Raw genomic sequence first — 22245 nt, forward strand, 5'->3', positions numbered from 1 at the left:
CGACCTGCAAGAAGATGTTTCCGTTTCATCCTGTCAACTTGTGCGTGACCTAACTTCAGCAGTGTCGAGTACAGCTACTGGGATGCTGGGTGTTTGCGCACACACGCGGTAACCTGTGATAGAGGTGCTCAGCAAGGCGGTTTTCGGACTTTCCTGTCTCCTACGAAACAACTATGCAGCTACTAGAGTGCTGCTAACTTAGAAACTGTGCTGTCTATCACATGAGACCACACACAATTCTTTCAGCCAGCATCTAGGGGAGGGTGGGGCACAGTGAAACAGAAATTATGTTTTTCATTACATGAATTTTTTATTGAAGACTGTAAGTAAAATGTATATACAGATCATACGAGAGTAGTTTTCTCTTTCACATACTATAAATACAAAATTTTTAAAATCAATTTGTATAGTCCAAAATTTAGTTTAAATTATCTTCCACGTTTGTTTCACTGTGCCCCATACCTGGGGCACAGTGAAACACACAATGGGGCACACTGAAACATACACTCTCTTTGCAGTGACATTTTACCAGCTGATGCTTTAAACTATTTCAGTATGTTGTCCACAAATACTATTTTATTTTAATAGGATAACAGACCAATATTAAAAAAACAGAGCTTCACTTGTAATAAAAACAGACAAAATGATTAATATAAATCGTGAATAAATGTACTATCTTCATAATTGTCCACAACAATGGTTTATTACTAACTTAGCCCATATTAAGTGAAGTAAAATCAATTCCGAAAGTTATATAACCTTGCTGTCGCATCGTTTTACCACCACAAATTGATGCAGGGAGAAGCATCTTTATTTGCCTGTGATGCACTGTTGCCACATCTTCAACTTGTGGTTTCATGAATGTGTTTGCCTTCTTAGAACTTGCTCTGAAGAAACTCACTTCGTATTCATTGTCACTGTCCTGGTAACGATTCCTATGTAGAACTTCTTTCTTCCTGAAGTGTCAAATTCCACTAAAACATAATCATCTGCTACTGCATCTCGCTCAAATTCTTCGAAAGCATCTGGCTTTAGTGATGATAGCATATTCTCTACAAATTCTACTTCATTGTCTGAATCAACTAGCACCATAGCTTCAGTACCACCATCGCTAGATTCAGAATTCTCCTTTTCTCCTTCGCAAATAATTTCCTCTTCACTATTTTAGGCTTGGCAATGTTTTTTTTTTTTTTTCGTTTGTGCTCGTGCCTTAAGTTCTGGTGTGCTAGTAGCAATAATACTTTTTCCTTTCTTGCGGCCCTTCTTCTCATTTTTCCTTTTACTAGCTTTGGGATAACCACGTACAAGCTCAGGGCTGAAGTTAAATGTTGTCCTCGTGTCTTGGATAGGATGTGATTCAGACGATGCTTCTTCATGTGCATAGAGCGTGGTTCAGACAGATTTTCTACTGTTTCGATATGATTTGATTCATTGTCATGCCTACTAGTTGACTGCCCTTGTTCAACTGCTTGAACTGCTTGGATAAGATGTGATTCTTTATCATGCCTACTAGTCAACGCTCCTTGTCCTTCGATTGTTGGCTGTGGGTCTTGTTCCAGGGGTGCTTCATAAGGTCGGTCAGTAACAAAACTGCAAGCAAAGTCTGCTTCAGTAAATACGTACCTGCTGTAAGGGAAAATGACTGTTGTACGAAAAGCAGCAGTTATAATTGCTGGCGTCATTGCCTTTTGATGAGCTACACTCACTGCACCAGCAGCATTGTAGATGGAGAAGGTTTGGTCAGTGTGTTGCATTAGCCAGTTGTCAACAGCAACATTATAAAATGTTTTAAATGCTTTGAAAATCCCCACATCTAGAGGTTGCTACTTGTTTGTGGAGTGTGGGAGGAATGTGAGCACTGGGACACCATTATTCTTTGCTAACTCTAGAACTCCAATAGACAAGTGGCTCTCGTGGTTGTCATAGATTAGCAGTGTTGGAGCTTGTTTCGAGCTTTTAGTGTGCTGTATGAAGTGCTGCATAACTCGAAAGAGTTTTATAGAGGATTTTTTTTTATCTTACATAATATATTTCTAAGTGCTGATTAAGGGGGCACACTGTACCCCATCCAGGCATGTTTCAGTGTGCCCCATAGGTTGTGAAAGTGAAGACTAGGTTGTGAGATTGAAAAAAAATCACAAGATATAAATTTAACTCACTTGTTTTTTAGACAGTACTTAGAAGATTCCGCTAAAATTAACAGATATTAAAAATTCACTCACAATTATTTTTAATAACAAATAATGTAAACATTGGCAAAATTACTTTTACTGCAAAAATATGCTACAGATAACGAACGAAGTATCCTCCTTATGGCAGCCATGTTGAAACTAGTTTTACATGTACAAGGCAACAACAGAACTTGCCACTAGGAGCGCCAGATGTGTTCGTGCCAACTATCCAAAATTATCGCGTTTGTTTCAGTCTGCCCCATGTTCCACTGTGCCCCACCCTCCCCTACTAAGAAGTCGCCTCGTTTGTACGTACAACACCAAACATGGATGTGTTGCAACATGTTGCTACCTGCGATGCATCTACTCAGACGTCCAAACGACTTACATCTCATCGTAGTTCATTCAGTGAATCGTCTCAATAAGCACCGATACAAAGCCAATTCGCAGCCATAGTCACAGATGTCGTCGTCCATGTCTCACCGAAGCAGACGCCCAAGATATCCAGTCGGAAACCTGTGTTCCTGAGCCCGTAACCAGCGAACCATTTGGAACGGAATCGTCAAACCAGTTGGAACCGGAGTCGATGAAGATGAAACAGTACTCGGATTCGACGAGACAGTACGTGCATTTGTGTAATTTTTCTAAATACATGTGTAAAACTTGAACTTGTGTGTTTTTATTTCTAAAATTTTTTAAGGTATCTGAATTTTAAAATAAAAAAAATATTATTTTTAAATAAAGTTATTATTTTGACTCATGTAGTATATCAGTTGGTCGCGGGTATGTAAGTGAAGTCCATACGACAGGAATCTCAGTCCACCTCTGGCCGTGAAGCACAATGGCAGTACGGTTTCGCAATATTTAGTTGCTGTTCCAATGTCGACCTTGATGGACGATCTACCATCAAAATTAGGGATCCAGATGGCACCAGCGACGCCAACGACAGCGGAGAGCTCAATGGAAGCGGTGCCGGCAGCCGCAACGTCATTGGTACCAACTACTGCAATCTGTGATACCGACATCGACTTGTACTGTTCCAATGGTGGAAGGTTAGCTAGCAACTTCAGAGACTTCAATAGACGGTGGAATTTTATCGTGCCAAGGCAAATACTGTGGTGCATAATTTACTAAACCATCAAATGCTCGCAAGTAGTATATGAATGGGGCTCCGGAAACAGGCTTCAGGCAGTGGTGCCTGTGGTGCCGATCGCCATCTTGGATTGTGACGTCAAAACGGCCATCTTGGATGGTTGTGACCTTGACCTTTGACCTTTACCTTGGAATTTCACCTTAAAAATTGCCAAAAGTTACCAAAATTGTTCCAAAATATGCCCAAAATTCGCCAAAATTTTCATTTTTGTGGAAAATTTAAAAAAATTACACAATTCAAATATTAGAATTTCGAAAATCCTCAAAAGTCGTTTTCACTTAGAAACCACGAAATGTCCTAAAAGAGGCTTAATAGTCCTAAAATGTAGCTGCCGTTAAGTCGCTATCTGGTCATGACCTTGAAAATTAGGATGCCATGGCAGCCATTTTGAATCATGATGTCACCGTTGCAGTTTCCGTTACGGCCGCCATCTTTAACTTGATAATTATTATCATTATTTAATGAAAAAAAATTTAAATTTACAAAAAATTCAATAATAAAATTTTAATAACAATATTTAAAAAAAACCTACATTTACGACATGGAGCTCGGAGACCACAGTTCGAATCCGACGAGTGCAACAAAATAAAAAATGGCGGCCGATCCTTCCCCGTGGTGGGTGCTGGCAGTCTGACCCCCAACACTTATGTCAAAGAATATAACGTCACCTAGAATGACGTCATGTCCACCATCTTGGAAATCCGTAATATAATGTTAGAAAATCGGGAAAAATTTTAAAAATCACAAAAAAAATTAATCAATCGAATTGAATAATAAAAATTTAATAAAATATTACTGAAAAACCAATGATGCACTTATCGTTATGGTCACCATATTGGATTATATAAATATTTCATGTTTCGTTACGCCGGCCATCTTGGTTAAGTACGTTGTCATCGTTACACTTTACGTTTAGACAGCCATATTGGATCCTATTAATGCTGCATGTTTCGTTATGGCAGCCATCTTGAAATCGTGTAATTATTTAGCTGGAAATTCGGGAAAAAATACAAAATTCACCGATAAAATCACACATTACTTTACATATTGAATCTATACTTGGTTCGATCTCTGAACGTAGCTAAAAAAAAGTTTAATTTAAATACCAGAAAAGTATCAGGTTCGAGGAATTAAACACCACAATTTCTTTTACAAAAAAAATATTTATTACATAATTTCTATTCTACTACAGGATCACCTGCGAAGGTTAGCAATATTACAAACATTTAGCCCTGCATAGGCGTGAAATGGCTAATTTTTAGCTCCAATCGGTTTATACTAGACAGAGACCAACCAGAACCTTTACTGACATAGTCCTCCTCTTCTTGACAGAGTTTCCGGACACCGTGTTTAACAGTTTGCTTCACATCGTTAGAACTGTAAATTACTGCAGCCGATGTCTTGAATGCACACTTCTTCACTTTGTCATCGAACAGATATAGGTTTCCATATATACAGTCCAACCACAAAATATATTTCAAAGGTCCGTTTGTTGCTACGTCATCAGTAAGCTGATTGATTATGTTCTGTCTGATATCATTAAGAAAATTACAAATGTCTTTCGACTCACTAAACGCATTTAGATAATAGTAGTCCTTCAATGTTCCACGAAATGCAGACTGCGCCAAGTAGAAGCCATTATCGTTCACTTGTAATGCTCCAAACACAGTCTTAGATTTAGTTCCATGTTCAGACGTCATAGCAATCGGTTGCTGCGCATCTGTTTTTTTTGGTTGTACGCGCCTGTGTCTCCAATCTAAAGCGAGGAGTCGAAATGGCTGCAGGTAGTTCAGCAGTAGGCGCACGGACTTCACCTTTACATATTTTCGCATGTCATCGCAAACTATCAATTCGAGTTAACCACTCATGACACTCATCATAGCGAAACTTCATGCGAGAAGGATTCTTCTTGCATTTACACCTCTCATGTCTTCGTGCTACATGGGTAAATGCAAACGTCATATCGCAGTAGCTGCAAGGATACCGTGCTGATGTAGACGAACCTTCCAGACCCGAACCAGATGTTGATGTTACTGCAATTTTACCATTTCCAGGCATACTCTTATGCACATCGATACATCGTTGTTGCACCGAAAACTTTACTTTCTGTCGCGCAGCTGGTCCTTTGCATGTCTTCATGTGCGTTTTCATATTATCTTTTCTGGCAAACTGCTTATGACATTTCTCACAAACAAACATTTCACGATATAGGTTCTTGGCACATTCTCTCTTCTCGTGTTGACGAGCATTGCTGTTGTTTGAGAAAATCTTGTTGCAGTAACAGCTCCGATGTTCGTTAGTTGTTGTCGATTCGGCATCCATTGAGGTCTCCATTGAGGTCGAAACGTCGTTCATTGAGGTTTCCTGTACAGCCAGCACTACCGGCATTAAAGTTTCTTCCGCTGGTGGTATGTCGACTGTTGAAGTCTCCTCCAGTGTTGACGTCGACGTTGCCAACGGGATCTGCACCACCATCGTCGTCGCTGACGTCATGGTTCCCGTAGTCGATGGTACAACCTCAATCAAGTTCGACGTTAAAGACGGTAAAGATTCCATCGAGGTCTCAAGAACAGGTAATTACGCGAATTATTCACCAGAAGAAACAAACTAGTTGATCCTTACACCGTCGTCGACAGTAACAATCTGAGTTACCCGCTGTCTAGGACTCGCTTATATACTTGAATCGGATAGAACAATACGCTAGTCAAATCAAGGACTACTTACTATAATTAAAAAAGAGGATCATATGATCGAAAAAATTTGATGAGGTGTTATACGTTCTCGTCTCATGAATTCGATCTCTCCAATAATAGCTATGCTCCAATATACGGTAGGCTCCAAGTGCTACAATTCGCGCCATCAGATCCAAATGCGCCCATAGCTACAATTCACGCCATCAGATCCAAAGCTCCAACCCGCAATGTACGCAATGTACGCGCAATACACGCAATTTACACGCGATAAATGTAATGAACACACAGTACACGCAGAAAACGAAATGAAGAAATAGTACACACAGGAAACGGAACGCAATTGACGCATCGTACACGCAAAGTACATGCAATGTACGCAAAGTACACGCAATGTACGCAATTTACGCAATGTACACACAATGATTAAGCTTCGTTCGCGCAGGACAAGCATTTAATGAAAACGAAACATGTTTGTACGGAAATTCTATGTAAAGAAAGCTCATTTAACGAAAAGGAGGCACATTCTCTTTCGTTCATTCAACTCGGTAGGATGCGATCGTCAATGATAAGTTAGGATATAATGTCTCCAACAGTCTATGAAACTATTAGTTTTTATTTCCATTAGTCATTGACTCCAATAGTCATTGGCTGCATCAGTCATTGACTCCAACAGTTTTAGGCTCCAAAAGTCATTGGCTCCAACAGTCATTGGCTCCAACGGTCTTTTGCTTCATCAGCTCTAATGATATTTGGCTAGCTTGGGAACTTCTCATTTTTGAGTAAAGATAGAGTTCTAGGTCAAGCCAGAATCTGTTTATGTATTTTTTGTATTTTTAATTTTTATTTTTTTATTAATTTATTTTTTATTTATTAAATATTTTATCTGTATTTTTTTAATATTAAAGTAAAGTGAAATGGTTTTCTCCGTGTTTTCTCGATTATTCTTGTCATTATGTTTGCTCCTGAATATTCTTTTCAGTATGTTTATGGTTTTCTCCGTGTGCTCCTGTTTATTCTTGACATTATGTTTTCTCTGTGTGCTCCTGATTATTCTTGTTAATAATTTGATGGTTTTCTCCAAGTGCTTCTGATTATTCCTGGCTAGACATCAGATGGTTTTCTCCGAGTGCTTCTGGTTACAGAGGAGCAAATTGATCTCTGCATGAAGGATATTTACTTAATGAGTCATGTTATTTTATTCAAGGTTACATTTAATTAGTGAATTTCTGCTACTTAAAAAACACTTGCAATATTTTTTATCAGGTGGAATTAAAAAAATTAACAACCATTACTCAGCCAAATAATATGGTAAGAGACATCTGTGAAGCACTAACATGTAAGACGAACTTCCTTTTCCTTGGTGTCTAGCGAAACCCTCCTTCTTTTCGATCGATAGTGAGCATCCCGCATCACACATAAAAGAACTAAATAATATTTACCTGTAAGCAACATGTGGTGTCATCTGTTGACAATAATCGACACTACTTTAAACAGGTTATATTGCATGAGATAAATTAACTCTCACCACTGAATGGTGCTATTGTAATCAGATAGAGACATGTAGTCTCGTAGCCATGTAGCCTCGTGTCCTGGAAGCTTCGTAGACATGATGCATTTGAACCTCGTAGACTTGTAGCTACGTAACAAAGTAGCCATGAAATCGTATAACATATTGCTGTTGGAGCATTTGGACCAAAAGAAAAAAATGCTGTCGAAGACATGCGACATTTGGAGCCTTGTAGATGTTTAGCTTCGTAGCCAAGTAGCCTTGTTATATTATAACATAATGCTGCTGTAGCAGTTGGAGCCAAAGAGAAAATTCAGCCAAAGACAGATGCCGCAATTGGAGCCATGTAGACTTGTAGCATCGTAGTCAAGTACTCGTGTAGACTTGTAGTCCTGTATCCTCGCAGTCTCGTAAACTATGTTCTAGAAGCTTTGTAGCTCTATAGCCTCGCAGTCTCATAACTTGAAGACTCATAGTCACGTAGTCTCGTAACCTCATGGCTCGTAGTCGCGTAGTCATGATGTCTTGGAGCCTCGTATACTTGTAGCTACGTAGCCAAGTAGCCACGTTGACTTGCAGCTACGTAAACAAGTAGTCTTGTAATCTTATAACATAAAGCTGCTGGAGTAGTTGGAGCTTCGTAGACTCGTAGGCAGTTGAAGGGTCTTGTAGACTCGTAGAATTGTAGCCTCACAGTCTCTTAGACTCGTAGCATTCTAGCCAAATATCATTGGAGCTGATGAAGCAAAATACCGTTGGAGCCAATGACTGTTGGAGCTAATGACTTTTGGAGCCAAAAGACTGTTGAAGTCAATGACAGATGGAGCCAATGACTATTGGAGTCAATGACTAATGGAAATAAAAACTGATGGATTCATAGACTGTTGGAGACATTATATTGTCACGTGTTCCTAGCCGGTGCCACCGCCATTTCTGTCACGATCCACCTTCAGAGGGGGGGGGGGGGCGAGAATCGTAGCTCTTTACATAGAAACAACTCGCTTGGCATCAACTAGTCTTAACTTCATAAAATACTTTACTGTACCTAGGATCATAGGTTCGTCATCCCGTACAGGATGTCTGGTGAGAGCTGAACTAAGGAGATTTTGCAAAATAACATAATACTTAATTAAAATTATTTTATTCTTAAAGTCAAATACTCAACATCATTTTAAAGAACATTTAAATAGCGGGATTACAATTTAAAACAATAATCTCTTTACTTCCTTAACGATTGAACGACCTTACAAGAGAGAGAATGAGAGAACTTCACTAAACACTTCCCTAGTCCTTCCGAATACCTCAAATCATAATTAATACTTAAAATTAAAACAAAGATAAGTCCATACTCACATTTTCCGAAAAGCCTTTCTTGATCGATTACTTAAAACTAACGTAGGGGCCTCTCCTGCCCTTAAAATCCGAACGAACATTACATTTTAAAAAATTATAACTAAACGACTAGTGACAAGGGCCATTGCCTCCGCCCGAAAGCTTGAAGATGACTACATTATGACCTAACTTAAATTAAACGACTCGTGGCCTCTGGCGTCGGCCATAGCTTCTGCCCGAAAGCTTGAATTCCTACATCACGAACGAACTAACAACTCGTGACCACAGGTGAGACGCATAGCCTCCGCCTGAGTGAGCCTGAATTCCTACATCACGAACGAACTAACAACTCGTGACCACAGGTGAGACGCATAGCCTCCGCCTGAGTGAGCCCCGAGTCACCAATCACTTGCGCTTAAATTCGCGCGCCCTGCCGCGCCTACCATAACAAAAGCTCGTTATTGAAGTCAAATTTACTAAACAACTAACTAGAACATCTGGGAAGACTACCCCCCCTCTACCCCAATGTGCAGGCCACACCGCGCGGCTTGTTACGACAGCGCGCCCCAGTAACTGCGGCCCGTGGCTGCGCCAGCGCGCGGCCAAACAAACAAACAAAATTCTGCAAGCCCGCAGCGCGCCGCGCCGGCCCCGTGCCCCAATTACATGGTCACGCCACTTGCGCTGACGAGTGAACAGAGCAGCCAGCCCAGAGTCCCGTCAGTAAAGTCCCTAAATTTGATTTCAACAACCCTGCAAAATTTCAACCCGCGACATAACCCTCCCCTCACAGAGCTCGAGCCCCATCGAGCTACCTCAAAATTACAAATTGTCTTTTTCCATTAAACCATAACTATAAATTCCTCATTTCACAAAAATAATAATTTTCTTAGTTCCTTGCTGTCTGAACATACATCTAGATTCTGCATAAGATTTATTTTAAAACAACAAGTATTCATAAAATTAAATGTAAAACTTTTATCTGGTTTGTTCTCACAGGAACCTTCAGAGGCTCGAGTTCTCAATTCTAAAAAAAATTGTTCTGTTAGTGAAGCTCTCTTTACAAATTAAATTACTGTTCTTAGTTTCTCAGTATTCGTTAAACAATGTGCAAATTCTTGATAATTATTATTATTTTTTTTTTTTCGGTTTCCGTTTATTACCATACTTCTTTCGTTCTTCAAAAAAAATTAAGTGTCCTTACAGTGTTTCAATTAATTAAACTCTTATCTCGTGAAGGTTGGTGCAACTCCTCGAAGTCAGTGTTGTCGAGAAGAGTAGCTCCCTGGGCTGGCCATCAGCAAACACCACTCAACTCCAACAGCTACTGGACTGGCTTCCAGGGCAGCTCACAACTTCTCCCCACATCTGCTTCGGAGTTGTGCCATCCTCATCACGAACAGATTACAATTCTGAAACATCATCAACAGGCATTACCATCACGCCTGACAAATACAAAACTAACTACTAAACTGCAATCGATGGGCAAGGATGTAAACACACAAAAAAAATAAAATTAATTAATTCAACTGCTAACATAAAGTATCCCACCCTTAGCATAATCTAATCAGGCAAATAATTTGATAGGAAAAACTTAAGGAAGGGAAACATGACCTCAAATGATTTTCCCTAACTCTTGAGTCTTGATCTTCTCTATACAGCAAATAGTCCCCACGAAGTACCTGGGTTGAAGGTCAGTTCACATGACCCACCCATAACCTCTTCTACTCTTCTTTTCTTCTGGGGGCAACCACAATGCCCACCAATCTCTCTCCATGGTGCCGAACCAGCTATCCCATGAGAGTAAACAACGTAGTCAATAGAAGCGCAGAGGGGAAACACCAATCTCTGGCTTGTCGAGTCATAAAACTGCTTTATCTTCTTCTTCTTCTGAGTAAAAATATCTGACTAACCTTGCTTCTATTCTTCCAAACAGTAAAAGTTCATCAGGTATCTTCATGAAAGAAACATTCTAACTAATAATTCTTCATTTTTCTTCTTCTTTATTTCTGTTAGTTGTAATAGAAGGCCATGTTAGGGAGGTTATAGGGAAAACGAGTGGCCAATTCCCACCCCATCACCCACCTAGATCATGACTAATTAACTTTTAAACTTTCTATTTCAAACAAATAAAAAAAAACATTTTTTTTTATTCAAACTTTTAAACTATAATTACTTTTACTTCATAACCTCAAAAGCTAATCAATAATTCTAAATGAAATTGTGATTTACTGCATCCTTGTTCCATCCGATCTGTTTGTTTATAACCTTTCTTGTAAAGTATAAAATTTTCAAACATTACTAATTCAAAAAAAAATTAAATTCTGGTGTCCTTTGAGTTACAATTAACTTTACTATTTCTTAGCTTGAAATAATTTAAGTTTTCAGAACTATTTCATTGTCTAATTCACAACACTTAAAAATCAACTCAAAACAACAAATCATCAAAATCAATAAGATCATCTGACCTACCTATCAGTACTGTGAACTTGAACTGTTCGTACACATTTATAATAAGCTATTGTATTTAAATTCCAACCTAAATAAGGTTTAAAAAAAACTACTAATCCCTCTGTAAATTAAGAAAATTAACTTTAAAAATTAAACTTAAGGTATTAGTTCTTTTTGACAGCTACCACAACTCACTAGTTCCATTACATTACTATAACCTAAAAAGTTCTGTAAATAATGTTTATAACCAAAAAAAACTCCAGTTACTGTCTTCCATAAAAAAAAATAAAACTTTACATGACCTTATTAATCTCCACTTGTAAGTCCATGGCTGCCAGCTTTCTCTTCTCTTGAATCTTCAGTCTTGGCTCTTGTTTCATTGATCTTGTATCTTGTCTCTCGAACTCTTGTCATCTTGTAAACTGGACTGCTGCTCAGCTCATCTTAAGGAATCTGTAACAGTTTCAAAAATACATGTTAATTTAAATTACATAATTCCTGTTCTTTGGTCCTAAAAAAAAATTGTATTATTAGTACACATTACCCTGAAACAACATTATTATTCATTGTTTATTACTTAAAAAAAAATGCTTTACCATAAAATCCTTTTTTGTTCTTTTCATTAGGCCTATTTATTTTCCTTCTTCTTAATTAAATTCTGCTTCAAATGTTAATCCTAACTTAAGACCTACCATCTATTTATTATTCATTACCTACATTATTTATGTTACCCTAAAATTCCCATAAGTTTCTAATACTTCCTATCAAAGACATTCTCTCTAAAAAAAAATTTACTTGTGACTCTTAACTTAACAAACTTAAAAAAAACCTTTTACACTAGACTTAACTTATTATTCATTCTTAGTTACTAAATTTCTATATGTAAACTTTAGTACTTACAAACAAAAACTGCCTATTTCTCTCTACCTCTTAATCTCTTTCAATTATTACAATAATAATGTTACCTTGCATCTTTAAACTTTCTTCTTTTCAATTAAATTAGACATCTCATAACAATAAAAATTCTGCCTATACTCTTCTTATGGGTGTACAAACCAACAACAAAATTTCAAATTCTCAAGTTTCCTTATATTTAAATTATGCAATACAAATAACCTCTGTGGTGCCTGTACCCTTTTAGGCCTACCACCTTCTCCTCTCACAGCATGACAACTCTTATTCCTCGGGGTCTGTATTCACTGTTACAAATCAAATATCTCAAAAAAAATTAAAAACAAATTTATTATTTTAAGAAAACAAAAATTTACATTGAATTTACTATGGAGCCTGGAAATCTTAATGTCTCACAGCAGCTAACATGACTAAATCCCATGGAACCCCAGGTTTACCTAACCTGTGCCCAAAAATTTAAGCATACCAGGCTTTCCCTGCACTGGTTTTACAGCATCACACACTATTTAGGGCCCCTGATCTGCCATCAGTCCCAAGGAGTTTTCCCACAACCCCTCTACACAAGCGCCTACCGCATTCCTCTCAATTGGCTATCGGTTTTACGGCATTCTTTTGGGATCCGACCATCAAGTTAGGGCTAATCGAACACTAAACCTCCATACTTCCAAACTAATGTAAATCAATTAAATTTTCTCTGTAATTTCTTAAAATCCAAATAAAAATTATTCAAACATGCCCAAGAAACTTTCAAAAAAAAAAATTCATAATCTTATCTTCAAACCCTTAAAATAAAAATAAATAGATTACTCTGTTTTCTCCTTAATAACTGTAAACTGTCAACAAATATCATGTCGTAAATTTTAACTATGCTTACTGACTCTTAATCATAAAATCTCATTTGTCCTAATTAATAAACAACCGATTTCCTTAAAATCTCACTGTATCTCTCACACTCAAACTTCACTGGCTGAATATCTCAATAAATTCAAAAACAATTATCTAAACTCTTAAAGAAACTCCTCCCCAATTATTCAAATTACTTCACCTTATTTTATTTCATTACTTAAAACACCTTACTCAAAAAAAATTAATTAATTATCTAGCTATCTACCATTATTATTTATTTACCGAACAAAACTTTCTCCTAAATTAATTTAGTAAAATTCAATTTCACATTAGGCAAGTACACTAACTCTCTACAGCAATGTTTCTCATTTCCCTCCTTCCTAACTGAATCCAATCTTACTTAACCTCCAGGGAATTTACCTCACAAAATAACCAAAAATTTCACTGTAGTGCCTATCTGCTATAGGCCCACTACACAGGGGGCTCTAACCCCACCAACAAACTTCATTGAAATGGTACCCTATCCCATACAGGATAGCCACTTCGGTACTACCATGGGGAACTCCTGCCCCAAACTACTAACAACACTCAGGATTCTCCTAACCCTTAATTCACGTAGATAGCCCATCTCCTATGGGTCTGTTCTACAATCCCTACTTCCCAGGGACACAACACCTCACCTTAGGGTCCCTCGCCCTAAAGAAAACATTAATTTTGTCTCTCTGTTCCCTTGGAGTAAATTCCCTCTACACACAAAAACTATCCTTCCCACTTTTCTCAATGCTTATCGATTTTATAGTGTACCTCCTTATTACTGTTTACAAATCCCAAAAAAATATTTTTAAAACCGAGGTAGAATTTAACTAACAAAAACATAAACAACTTACAACGAAACACTTCTAGCCTATACATCATACACTTCTTAAATTAAATTACTTACATACTGAAAGTTCCTCTTCTTCTAAAACACACTTAAATTTAAATTTATTTAACCAATAGTCTATTTTCTTATCGCTAAGTTACCGTACAGCTGATCAAAACAAGGTCACGGCCTGTCCACGTCTCCGTATGAGCCCGTGACGTCACCGAATTCCATCAGGTGCGCCAACCCTCGCTTGCGGTTCCTCCGTTCTCCGCTAGGTCTCAGCACCTCCCCGTCACGTGTTCACTCTGCCACGTCCACTGACGTGTCGTTCTGAAACAACTCTCAACATTTTTCTAATTAAAACAAAACATCACTATAAATTCTATAACTCTCTTTTACATAAACTCTCGTTTTCTCTTTAATTCCTTTCTAACGTTTATCCTTCCCTCGACTGATTTAATTCGTACGTCTCGTCTCCTACGCGCACGACAACAAAACAAACTTCACTTGAAAATAATTCCTATTTACGACAAAAAATTTTTATTTTAAATTATAATTCTCTTAACCTACAATCTTAAATTAACTTTAATAAAACTAAACCACTTGCATTATCTTTATTAAGTATTTAAATTATAACGTATTCTCCTCACGTAAAAATCCCTGATAAACTCAACGACTTAAAACAACTTATCACTATAAACTTTATCCTTACAAGTATACTCAAATAAACATCTGTTACGTCAAAAAAAAAATCTCAAAGACTTCCTCCACTTAGATTAAATTCCGTAATCCTCTCCTCAAGTAAACTCTTAATAACCTGCTATCAGAAGCTGAAACTAACTTAATAATAAACATAAAAATCTACCTCTCTCTCTCTCCAGAAATGGAACCTATCCGGCGAACTCTACCATTTCTGTCACGTGCACCTAGCCGGTGCCACCGCCATTTCTGTCACGATCCACCTTCAGAGGGGGGGGGGGCGAGAATCGTAGCTCTTTACATAGAAACAACTCGCTTGGCATCAACTAGTCTTAACTTCATAAAATACTTTACTGTACCTAGGATCATAGGTTCGTCATCCCGTACAGGATGTCTGGTGAGAGCTGAACTAAGGAGATTTTGCAAAATAACATAATACTTAATTAAAATTATTTTATTCTTAAAGTCAAATACTCAACATCATTTTAAAGAACATTTAAATAGCGGGATTACAATTTAAAACAATAATCTCTTTACTTCCTTAACGATTGAACGACCTTACAAGAGAGAGAATGAGAGAACTTCACTAAACACTTCCCTAGTCCTTCCGAATACCTCAAATCATAATTAATACTTAAAATTAAAACAAAGATAAGTCCATACTCACATTTTCCGAAAAGCCTTTCTTGATCGATTACTTAAAACTAACGTAGGGGCCTCTCCTGCCCTTAAAATCCGAACGAACATTACATTTTAAAAAATTATAACTAAACGACTAGTGACAAGGGCCATTGCCTCCGCCCGAAAGCTTGAAGATGACTACATTATGACCTAACTTAAATTAAACGACTCGTGGCCTCTGGCGTCGGCCATAGCTTCTGCCCGAAAGCTTGAATTCCTACATCACGAACGAACTAACAACTCGTGACCACAGGTGAGACGCATAGCCTCCGCCTGAGTGAGCCTGAATTCCTACATCACGAACGAACTAACAACTCGTGACCACAGGTGAGACGCATAGCCTCCGCCTGAGTGAGCCCCGAGTCACCAATCACTTGCGCTTAAATTCGCGCGCCCTGCCGCGCCTACCATAACAAAAGCTCGTTATTGAAGTCAAATTTACTAAACAACTAACTAGAACATCTGGGAAGACTACCCCCCCTCTACCCCAATGTGCAGGCCACACCGCGCGGCTTGTTACGACAGCGCGCCCCAGTAACTGCGGCCCGTGGCTGCGCCAGCGCGCGGCCAAACAAACAAATAAAATTCTGCAAGCCCGCAGCGCGCCGCGCCGGCCCCGTGCCCCAATTACATGGTCACGCCACTTGCGCTGACGAGTGAACAGAGCAGCCAGCCCAGAGTCCCGTCAGTAAAGTCCCTAAATTTGATTTCAACAACCCTGCAAAATTTCAACCCGCGACAATATCCTAACTTATCATTGACGATCTCATCCTACCGAGTTGAATGAACTAAAGAGAATGTGCCTCCTTTTCGTTAAATGAGCTTTCTTTTCATAGAATTTCCGTCCAAATATGCTTCGGTTCATTAAATGCTTGTCCTGCGCGAACGAAGCTTAATCATTGTGTGTACATTGCATATATTGCGTACATTAGTACATTGCATGTACTTTGCGTACATTGCATGTACTTTGCATGTACTATGCGTCAATTGCGAGAACATTACGTGTTCGTTCCGTTTCCTGTGTGTACTATTTCTTCATTTCGTTTCCTGCATGTACTGTGTGTTCATTACATTTATTGCGTTTAAATTGTGTGTATTGTGCGTACATTGCGTACATTGCGTGTTGGAGCATTGGATCTGATGGCGCGAATTGTAGCTCTTGGAGCCTACTGTATATTGGAGACTAGCATATATTAGAGAGATCGAATTCATGAGACGAGAACGCATAACAACTCATCGAATTTTTTCGATCATATGATCCTCTTTTTTAATTGTTGTTTTGACTCTAGTAAATGGATCTTGATTTGACTATCGTATTATTTCATGCGATGCATGTATATAAGCGTGTCCTAGACAGCGGGTCGCTCAGTCTGTTACCGTCGACGACGGTGTAAGGATAACCTAGTTTGTTTCTTCTGGTGAATAAGTCGCGTAATTACCTGTTCTTGAGACCTCGATGGCATCTTTACCGTCTTTAACGTCGAACTTGATGGAGGTTGTACCATCGACTACGGGAACCATGACGTCAGCGACGACGATGGTGGAGCAGATCCTGTTGGCAACGTCGACGTAAACACTGGAGGAGACTTCAACAGTCGAGATACCACCAGCGGAAGAAACTTTAATGCCGGTAGTGCTGGCTGTACAGGAAACCTCGATGAACGACGTTTCGACCTCAATTAAGACCTCAATGGATAGCGAATCGACAACAATTTACAAACATCGGAGCTGTTACTGCTACAAGATTTCCTCAAACAACAGCAATGCTTGTCAACTCGAGAAGAGAGAATGTGCCAAGAACCTATATCGTTAAATGTTTGTTTGTGAGAAATGTCATAAGCAGTTTGCCAGAAAAGATTATATGAAAACGCACATGAGTAGTATAGGAAAGTATGTCCGGGCGCACGGGTCCGGGGCGTGGTGTGTGGTGAAGCCGAGAGCCGAGCCACATCTCTGACGTCACGGCGGCCATCTTGGAGGAGTGAAACGGGACACAGCATAACGGAACATAACGTAATGGGACAAGTAGATCATGGCGGCAATCTTGGATCCGCCATTTTGGATGACGTCATTGTGTTCTCGAACATTCCGGCGATGTGTTTTCCGCCATATTGGATGATGACGTCACCGTTGCAGTTTTTCGTTACGGTCGCCATCTTTAACTTTTTTATTTATTATCCTATTTTAATGAAAGAAATTTAAATTTATAAAAAAAATCACTTAATGAAATTTTAATAAAAAATATTTAAAAATTGTATTTTAACGACACGAATTTCGGAGTCCTCGGTTCGAACCCGGTGAAGGTAAAAAAAAAAAAGCGACCGATCCTTCCCCCGTGGTGGCTGCTGGCAGACTGACTCCCACCATTTTTTTTCAAAGCATATATAACATCATCTAGTATGACGTCATGACCGCCATCTTGTCTGCGATGCTGGAAGCCATCATCATTGTATCGTCGGCTAGAGTGCACCGACACCATGTTAGTTTAATTCGTATCCGCTAGAGTGCAGTAATTAATTATTATTGCTGTGACACCCGCCATCTTGAAAATCCGTAATTATTTAGCTACAAATTCGGGAAAAGTTCCAAAATTCATTAAATAAATCACTCATTAATTTACATATTGATTCGATCGATTCCCATCCTCGGTTCGATACCCGATCGTTGCAATAATGTTTAATTTTATGTAAAAAATAATAATTTCAATAAACCAAGTTCAACATTCGTAAAGAGACTCTAAATCCTCTACAACCACCATCCTATCAGACATCAAGACCACCATATTGGAAATGCATAATTTAAATGCTAGAAAAGTGGGGAAGAAAACCAAAATTCATTAAATAAATTTGTAATCCATATAATGATTGATTGGATCGACTAAGGTCCTTGGTTTGATCCCTGGCCGATACAAAACAACTTTAATTTAAAAAAAACTAAAAAAGTGTTAGGTTTGAGAAAATAAAAACACCACATATTCTATTAAAAAAAAATTTATTACATAAATTCAAAACACTACTACAAGTACAAAAAAAAACACTGACAAATTACCAAAGCCTTTTGGATTCCTCGATTCAAACAGTCGTCTTATTGTACGGACTAAGCCTTTTACATGACTTTAAATACCTATCCGATCCGTTTATCACCGCAGCCAGAGACAGACTGAAGTTCATAGCACTTATATAGTCTCATTAGCCGGTACAAAACATGAGTCAAATCAATAACCATGTTCATTATACGTCTCGGAGCATTTTTTATAATGACGATGTAAGCTATCGAGACGTGAAATTAGTTTATTGCACTTATTGCACTGAAATTGTATTCTTTGAACATTATTAGAACAACCGCTTCTTTCATGTCTGCGAGCATTTGAGGTGATAGTAAATGATGCACCACAGTATTTGCACTGATGTGAAGTACGCTCTTCATTAATTGAAGTATTCAATGCTGATAAAACTTCAGCTGATGGTGGAACAGCACATATCGAAGTCTCCTCCAGTGTTGTCAGAGGCGTTGCCAACGGGATCTGCTCCAACATCGTCGGCGCCGACGTCATGGTTCCCGTAGTCGATGGTACATCCTCCATCGAGTACGACGTTAAAAACGGTAAAGATGCCATCGAAGTCTCAAGAACAGGCAATTACACGACTTATGCACCAGAAGAAACAAACTAGGTGATCCGTACACCGTCGACGGCAGTAACAAACTGAGCGTCCTGATGTCTAGGACTCGTTTATATACATTAACCGGTTTGAATAATACGCTAGTCAAATCAAGAACAATATTTACTAAAATACTAGAGTCAAAACAACATTAAAAAAATAGAAGCACCATCAACAAAAAAGGAAGCATTTTGGAAGCACCTTTAAAAAAGGAAAAACAATAGGAAGCACCGACTACGAAAAGGCAGCACATTTGGAAGCACCGACTACGAAAAGGCAGCACATTTGGCAGCACCGACAACGAAAAGGCAGCACATTTGGAAGCACCGACTACGAAAAGGCAGCACATTTGACAGCACCGACAACGAAAAGGCAGCACATTTGGAAGCACCGACTACGAAAAGGCAGCACATTTGGAAGTAACGACAACGAAATGGCAGCACATTTGGAAGCACCGACAACGAAATGGCAGCACATTTGGAAGCACCGACTACGAAAAGGCAGCACATTTGGAAGCACCGACTACGAAAAGGCAGCACATTTGGCAGCACCGACAACGAAAAGGCAGCACATTTGGAAGCACCGACTACGAAAAGGCAGCACTTTTGGAAGCACCGACAACGAAAAGGCATCACATTTGGAAGCACCGACAACGAAATAGCAGCACATTTGGAAGCACCGACTACGAATAGGCAGCACATTTGGAAGCACCGACTACGAAAAGGCAGCACATTTGGCAGCACCGACAACGAAAAGGCAGCACATTTGGAAGCACCGACAACGAAAAGGCAGCACATTTGGCAGCACCGACAACGAAAAGGCAGCACATTTGGAAGCACCAACTACGAAACGGCAGCACATTTGACAGCACCGACAACGAAAAGGCAACACATTTGGAAGCACAATATTTTTATCAGGTGAAATTAACAAATATCATTACTTAGTCAAATTAATATTACGCCATGAGACATCTGTGGAGCACCAACTTGCAAGACGAACTTCCTTTTCCTTGGAGTCTAGCGAAGCCATGCTTCTTTTGCGATCGTTAGTGAGCATATCGCATCCCGCATAAAAGAACTAAATATTATTTACCTGCAAGCAACATGTGGCGACATCTGTAGTTGAAAAGCAGAACTACATGCATAAAGTACTTTTTCATGAGATATATTAATTCTCGCTGATGAAATATGGAAAAATTTCTATAAGTATTGGATCTAATTTAAAACACTCAATTGGTATCTTGCATTAGTCTCAGTAACTAATATGAATTCCGATTTGGGATCTGACGCTGTATCGAAAGAACATAGGTGTAAGTTTTGCAGTAAAGAGTTTATCTTGAGAAAGAATAAAAGACAACACGAGAAGAATGACTGTGTTGAAAATCCACTGCGCAATATGATAAGTTGTGTTCGATGTAGCAAGTCGTTTACGCGGAGAGAGAGCCTAAAAAGACATGGCAGAACTTGTAGCGCCAAGTCTGCGTACAAGCTAGAGGACAACGATGAATCTACTAGCCTAAGGAAGAGTGATCTGCATTACGACAATAATTTTCTTGGCTCTTCCGATCTCGACAAAGTACTGAATTTGAAAGAGGTTGATGATTTATGGAAGAATGAATACAATGGAAGAATCCTTAACGTGAAAAGTGATGATATATTCCAGCCGAATTCAAGAAGATCTTTCCTACTCTGTAAAAATGATGGACTCCTAAAAAGGAAGCATGAAGACGATGAAGACACTTCAACATCATCAACATCGAATTATTACGGTAAATTGGGTGAAGACGATTCCTTCTACGGTGATTGTTACAGTGACTCTGAGGCTGTTGACAAAGACATAGACTATGATGAAGCACCTAAAGCTGCCAAGATCGAAGAATGTGGTGGTGTCCTGAGACCGAAACGGTGGAAACGACGTGATATATTAAATAAATCTGATCAAACTTGTGATGATCACCGTCTCAAACATGAAAGTTACCCTGAGGTTGGTGGTAAAACGGAAGACACCAGAGATCATAGTATTTATTATAAAGGTGCAAGAAAGATGGTGGTAGAAGAGAATGATTACACATCATGGAAAGATCCAAACATATTGGTTGACCGGCTAAGACTTCTACATGGTTCGCTTTGTGCAGGAAACTATTCGTGCATCAAAGAAATATCCTTCATACTCAAGGAACTGAGGAATGCTGGCTACATACAATAATGGCTTGTTTTACTTGCATTTGTATAATGTAAAGCAATAAAATAAATAATTTAAATTAAGAGAATTCAATGTTTTTATTTCTTGTATTATGATTTATAACTAAGACTTAGATCTCGTAACTTGTGCTTCCTTTTTGCCTTTTATTTGTTGATGGAGCTTCCAAATTTTCTGCCTTTTCGTTGTCGGTGCTTCCAAATGTGCTGCCTTTTCGTTGTCGGTTCTTCCAAATGTGCTGCCTTTTCGTAGTCGATGCTTCCAAATGTGCTGCCTTTTCGTTGTCGGTGCTGCTAAATGTGCTGCCTTTTCGTAGTCGATGCTTCCAAATGTGCTGCCTTTTCGTAGTCGGTCCTTCCAAATGTGCTTCCTTTTCGTTGTCGGTGCTGTCAAATGTGCTGTCGTTTCGTAGTCGGTACTTCCAAATGTGCTGCCTTTTCGTTGTCGGTGCTGCCAAATGTGCTGCCTTTTCGTTGTCGGTGCTTCCAAATGTGCTGCCTTTTCGTTGTCGGTGCTGCCAAATGTGCTGCCTTTTCGTAGTCGGTGCTTCCAAATGTGCTGCCTTTTCGTAGTCGATGCTTCCAAATGTGCTGCCTTTTCGTAGTCGGTCCTTCCAAATGTGCTTCCTTTTCGTTGTCGGTGCTGTCAAATGTGCTGTCGTTTCGTAGTCGGTACTTCCAAATGTGCTGCCTTTTCGTTGTCGGTGCTGCCAAATGTGCTGCCTTTTCGTTGTCGGTGCTTCCAAATGTGCTGCCTTTTCGTTGTCGGTGCTGCCAAATGTGCTGCCTTTTCGTAGTCGGTGCTTCCAAATGTGCTGCCTTTTCGTAGTCGGTGCTTCCAAATGAGCTGCCATTTCGTTGTCGGTGCTTCCAAATGTGCTGCCTTTTCGTTGTCGTTGCTTCCAAATGTGCTGCCTTTTCGTAGTCGGTGCTTCCAAATGTGCTGCCTTTTCGTTTCGGTGCTGTCAAATGTGCTGCCTTTTCGTAGTCGGTGCTTCCAAATGTGCTGCCTTTTCGTTGTCGGTGCTGCCAAATGTGCTGCCTTTTCGTTGTCGGTGCTTCCAAATGTGCTGCCTTT

At 39.2% G+C, this 22245-nt stretch overlaps 1 protein-coding gene and 1 long non-coding RNA gene across 2 annotated transcripts in view; both read right to left on the reverse strand.

Moving 5' to 3' along the window:
• LOC134538043 (lipase member H-like) overlaps positions 1–22245 on the reverse strand; it is an 80778-nt gene that overhangs the window by 13948 nt on the left and 44585 nt on the right. The window lies entirely within an intron of this gene.
• Positions 9833–15816, reverse strand: LOC134538443 (uncharacterized). Its single transcript, XR_010076144.1, has 2 exons — positions 14006–15816; positions 9833–11760 (listed from the first exon to the last, which is right to left on the reverse strand). It is a non-coding gene; the product is annotated as an uncharacterized LOC134538443 (long non-coding RNA).

Source organism: Bacillus rossius, chromosome 13, assembly GCF_032445375.1.
Source record: "Bacillus rossius redtenbacheri isolate Brsri chromosome 13, Brsri_v3, whole genome shotgun sequence".
Lineage (NCBI taxonomy): Eukaryota > Metazoa > Arthropoda > Insecta > Phasmatodea > Bacillidae > Bacillus > Bacillus rossius.